Raw genomic sequence first — 6,655 nt, forward strand, 5'->3', positions numbered from 1 at the left:
CAGACAACCCACAAGTCCATGATGCACTATTAAAGGTAGTCAATGATCAACCCCTTGAGTCATTCTCCATATTTAGCTGGGTAGCCCACGCTTGGATCAATGGTGGACCTGTCATCAATGATGGATCTGTCGTCCTTTGGTATGCAGTTATACTGGGCCAGTACAGACCAGTATATTAAACTGTCATAAGATTGGGATTATTGTAATGATATACTCTGAGGAGGCTACTACACTATTAGCTATTCCTATAAAACAGGACACAAAACATTTAGTGACCAAGGGAGGCACAAGTCATCTAAAGCTAACATTAACAGCAGCACTAGCTAATGCCACACATAAATGACATAATAGAATACCTAAGATAGGCCAGGAACCTTGAGACAGACAAGGACATTTTCATTTATTACTCAGGTGAAAATGTCCTTCCGAACACAATTTCAAAATATAAATATACAAAACAGGCCCAACAGTTGTCACAGATTTAGAAATCCCAGATATAATGGATGTAATGATCAGTATCAGGGAAGAGCACAAACAAGACCACCCTGTATGAGGGGATGGACCAATGCAGGAAGGATAGCCCAATAGGGAACAAAGAAACCCCTAAAATGCCAACTGAGTTATTCCTAGTAGACCAATGTTCAATTCAAAAAATGAATAGAGGGGATCACTCTGTCAGGGCCGCATTTCCCAAGGTCCAAATAATTTTTAGCCATGACCCAATCCAGGGAGGATGACAGACTTGAGGAACCAATCCAGGTATGTCTAACTAGCACAGATCACAGAACATATATTTCCTTGTGCATTTTATACAAAAAACCAAAATTATAATTTAAATTTTCTCATAGATACAAGTAGCCAAAATAACTATTGTGTGAGAAATCCTTGCTAAAATGGAGATCTGAAAGTCGAAGGCATATCTGGAGGAACGCTTAAAGGTTGTCTTATAAAGGTCCATATTGTTGTATATAATCAAGATGCCATTATGGCTGATTTATTAGTTGTACAACAACCTTCACATAACATACTGGGGATGGATTACATCTCCACAATATTTGGAACCTTACTGCCTTTAAAAAGGCTCAAGGCTTCTACGTGTTCATCCACAGTTAAAATGCAGCCTGTTAGATTTCATCCAGCTACACCTTCATTCACAAAGTAATATACACTAAATGGAGGATCATGAGGAAATTTCTGACAAAATACAAAAACTATTACAAATTTATATTATTGAACCTACACAGTCATTTAACTTTAACAGTGTGGTATGGCCCATTCTAAAACCCAATGTCTCATATAGATTTACTGTCAATTATCATAATCTGAACAGAGGAGTACTCCCACTACCAAGAAGTCTCCCAGAAGTAATATCCCTGAATAATATCACTCAGGATAACCCAGAATACTATGCTACTATTGGTCTCATATATATGTTCTTCAGTATACCCATAGGTGAACAATCTAGAGAGCAAACCACATTTATGTGGAATGCCAAACAATATCAATTCAAGAGATTACCTCAGGGATATAAGAATAGTCCTATCATAGCTCATGCTACTATCTCCTAATATATGTACCCCATTAAGACAGTACACTCAAAGGTCAAAATATGAAGGTATGTAGATGATGTCATAATGTATGGACAATACATACAGGAGGTACAAAAGGTACTTGATGCAGTGGTCACAGAACTTAGTAAAAATGGCTGGACCATTAATAAAGATAAAGTACAAGGACTGCAGCTCAAGTGAAATTTTAGGGAGTGATTTGGAACTCCACTGAACAATCAATTCCATCCACCATCACTGATAAAATATGGCTCTAACCAAGCCCACAGATAAGATGCAAGCCCAACACCTAGTTGGCTTATTTGGTTATTGGACAAACCACATTCCATACTTACAAATCATCTTAAAACCTATATATGAGGTGACCAGGAAGGCAGGACATTTTGTTTGGGGAGAACCACAATACTCTGCCTTTAAAACACTAAAAGAATACATTAAACAATACCAACACCTACATGTACCTGAAAAGGGATGATTTACAGTAGATATAATATTTTTAAAAGATTATGGTAACTGGCGACTTTATACCACCATTAATGGAAAGACATTCCCCATGACATTCTTTTGCAAGAAATCCCCATGGATATTCTCAAAATAATATCTTAAAACCATATGGACACTGTATGAGGCTTTGCACACTAGTTTCCCACTATGTCAGAATCAACCCATAAAAATCCGATCAACTATACCAATATTACCATGGGCCCTTGTGCCTGGAGAAGCACTCCCTGGGGTACAGATGGAGCCTAAGGTGCTAACAAGGAAATGGTATGGCCCATTCTAAAACCCAATGTCTCATATAGATTTACTGTCAATTATCATAATCTGAACAGAGGAGTACCCCCACTACCAGGAAGTCTCCCAGACTTCATACAGGAGTTCCACAAGGAACACCCAACCACAACAGGAAAGACAGTAGCCAAATTGACTGAGCACATAGCTTCCCAACCAATTGCATCTGTCCTTGAAACATACTCCTGTTGTACCTCTAGCAGACCAATCACGCACTGGGGGCCTGAACAATGGTCTGTAAAGCTACAAAATGCCTGGTTCACTGATGGCTCCACTATGGTAATAAAAGGGAGGCAGCTCTGGAATGCTGCCGCCTACAGACCCTCAGATGGAGTAACTCTGACTGATGAAGGGACAGAATATTCAGCCCAACATGCAGAACTCCATTAACTTACAAGTTAATGCACTATGCTTAAAATTACAAAACACAAATCAATAGACATCCAAACAAAGTTTAATAATTATGTGACAACTTTATGGCAATTTTAAACCACATAACATAATCTCATTTATACTATCTACTAATTGGGCCAAAATCCCATTCCAAAACCATGCCACCAAATCTGATGAAAAAATTTTACACATACATATATGGATTGGACATATAGGTACACATGCATTGTTGCAGTGGGCTTCCAAAAAAACCTTCATGGCAACACTGCAAATCTGTTGTTCAATACTGCACGGATTATTCTAACGCTCACTTACGATTTAGACACGATCAGAGAGATACAAACCCAACATTTTAAATTTCATGCTTCAAATTGACTTTATAGGACCTTTACAACACTTTCAGAATAAATGTGCATGTACAATTGTAGATGCCTTCTCTGGATTGAGACTAGCAAACTCTTGCTCATCACCCAATCGGAAGGCCATCATCACAATAATGGCAATTGTTGCCACCATTATGGGAATGGATTAGTCTTTATGGATTACCAAACATCACTGAATGTGATCAGGGAACACATTTTACAGGGGCCCCAGTTAAGAAGTTATCCAATACTCTAGGCATACAATGGCATTGTCAACCCCTGCATCAATTATTTCCCTTATCCCTGGATGTCTAGGACTTGGCCATTTTCCTGGCCTTGATCCCTTCCCCAACTCCCCCACATTCACTTATAAATTCATTGCCTCTTTCACCTATTTCCTATTTTGATCCTCTTTGTTGTTTTTTCTTCTGTATCATGTATCACTTACGTATATTAACCACTTAATAAAACAGAGTGGTTATTGTTGCAGCTAATTCAAATACCGGTGTTGTGGTATTGTGAGACCAACACAACAATGTTCACACATATCACGCTTTCCCATTTTTGATTTTGCTCCACCTCATCACCTCAGATGTACCTCCCATAATCTCTGACCTTTTATAGCAACTGCTCCCAAAGGTCTCCCTTGAAAAATTGCCCTCCACATTTGTTGCCATCATATCTTTAATGGAAACACACCTGCAACATTTGGCTTCTCAACATGAGGTCACCATTCAAATGGATACTGACCCTGTATTTTCTTTTCCTTCTCTGCCATATGATCTGGACATACAACACCAGTTCGACTGACTCTACTCCTACAGGTCCCACGTGTCTGGAATTTCATGCATGTTACTCGAACACTGTGGACATACATGAATTTATCCAAGGTGTTCCATTTTTGGAAAAACACACATGGTCATTATCATATCCAATACAATTTGAAATCTTTTTGGCTAAGTATGCATTCTGTAGACACATAAATTCAATATACTGCACTCAATATTATGCAGCCACAAAAAGGTATAGCTCATGGCATCAAAACTTCTTAGACAATATAGCAAACCTTACTAACTGGATTGACCCCAATCACCATCACTGGTCTTCTCTTGAAGGGTGGTGTTGGGGCCTGCCCTAAACAGGTGCTGAGCACTGCTCCCTTAGCCTTGAGTAATGGGGGTGTGGAACTGGCATCGCAAGCAGCAAGAAGCAATGGGCCTTACCTTGGCTTGGCAAGGAAGCGCAGCTCTGGGATTGGGTATCACCCTCTGGGACTGCGCTACACCCCCTATTTGTTGTAACACAATCCCTTGCCTTATTTGGGTGGAATATTCTATTGAATGTCTTTCCCCTAATATAAACAGGGGTTTGGGGTGCGTTTGCTCTCTTGCCTCCCTTGTTCCTCTTGCCCTCCAGCGAGGGAACTGACCCGTGAAGTTGCAGAGCTGTGCCTGACCCCTGAAAAAAGTATTTTGCGTTTGTGTGGTCTTTTCATTTCCAGCCCAATTTACGCGCGGTGATCCTGATTCGGTTGCCTGTGGCCAGAATAGATATATTCCACATGAATTTCAGTAATTTGGTGGGTGTGGCTTTCTCTTGCATAGTTTAGAAGCACTTGCAGAGTATTGTGGATTGGTTTTTGAAGAGAAAGTGAGTGGACATTAAAAAAACTAACTATAGGGAATTCATTGTCTCCAGAGAGAGGAATCTATTTTGCAATTCTTTAGATGATAATTATGTGACCCGGAAAGGTGATTAAGAGAGCCCAGCTGCGACTCTAAGACAAATGCAAGGCTCTAACCCACCGTTGGCAATATTTTGTCCCTTAGAAAATCTAGTCTGAATGCCAAATGCAGACTGCCCTAATGTCTAATCAGAATGCTGGTGTCTGCCGCTAGAACCCGATTTTGAGTTAGGGGACTTTTAAAGTGCCCAAGCGCTGTGAAGGGGAAATACAAATGAGCGAGCCAGCCACTGAGGGCGATTGGAAGAGGAAAAACGCAGCTGTAGCCGCCTATAAAATCCTGCCCAGGCAGAACTACACAGCAGCATCAAAGGAACCTCAGTTTGCCCTGGATAATTTTGCACCGCCACCAACTAGGAAGGGCTCTGGGAATGCTTGCCACTAGCAAAACTGTCAAAGTCAAGAATGTTTAACCACTAACCAAACCATGGGAACCAAACGTGGCCTCTGCGACCCAGGCAATGGTGGAGGGCCTAGGCCATGTGGTTATGGGGAGAGTTAAAAGTGGAAAAATGCAGGCAGATAAGCCCAGCGCCAAGGACTCCTCACCTGGGAGCCAGGCAGGGTGCACAGTGGCAAGGCGCAGAACAGGCAAGGCGCAGACTGCCAAGGGGCCTTTCATAATGGGGCAATGCGAAGCGACTCCATCCTGGCAGAACCATGGCTACCGCTGGCAGTAGCAGAATAAAGGGCACAAAGGCATGGACAAATGCAGCTCTGTGTGGCAGGGTTCAGTCAGGACGTCTGACGAAGAATCCTCTAGCCATCTGGCAGCCGGAACAACATGGTGGATAAGTCCCGCCTCCCTCACTTTCGCAGACTTCCATTTACCCTTTCTTAGTGTCACTCAGGCAGGGCTTCCGGCCCTGCCTCCCAGCTACTAACCTGTACTTCCTGTTTCCCACAGGCTGGCATCCTAGCTACCCAACCTGCACCTTATCTTTGCTTACCTGTCAAAATTTTTTTCCCTCATGATTTTCAATACTAACAAAAAAAATATTCCTCTTTCAGACAAAATCTGATTCTACAAACTCCTACATTGAAGCCCTGAGCCTGACTTATTCTCAGAACTAAATAACCTGATTTTTCTATCTCTCAACAGTTGCCTTTAGGAATCCCCTTTCTTTTCTCTATGGTTGTTTTACTAAATAATGTTACATTTATGAGAAATGTCATGCATATGCTTGTTTAAGTTTTACCTTTATTTTCGGAATTTGTCACGAGAACAGAAAAGCTGGCAATCTGAGATGTTTTTCTCATAATGCTCTCGAGATGACCAAATATCCTTTTTCTTTTGATTTCTAACTGTGTAAATACAATAAATAAATATATGCATAAGAATTTTGTTTTAACTACATTACTTGATGTCACCTAGATATAAAAGAGTGCACTCCTATTGTTGAAAGTAAATTAAGATGAACCACGTGGTTTAATAAGATTTATTTTAAAGTGTATAATTATGTAATAAGCTATTCCTTTATTCTTGATACGTATTTTTCCAGTTGCTTAAATAATCTATAATCTTTAATTCATAGGATCATTAACATATATGTCTATTTATTTCTAATCATTTTCCCTCCACAGAAAACACATAATTTATATTTTTTACATGCATTTATCTGATACTCTCTGCTTTTTATAGTTAGAGATATTTAAGATGAATGTACTTTACTGTAAAATACTAATTTCAAGAAATACTTATTAAGTTATAATGTTGAAATAAAACCATCAAGTAATCTTTAATTCCTAATTATTGTTCAGATTTTTATAAAATGATAAACAGATATGAATCTATG

Source organism: Marmota marmota, unplaced genomic scaffold (genome assembly GCF_001458135.2).
Source record: "Marmota marmota marmota unplaced genomic scaffold, marMar, whole genome shotgun sequence".
NCBI lineage: Eukaryota > Metazoa > Chordata > Mammalia > Rodentia > Sciuridae > Marmota > Marmota marmota.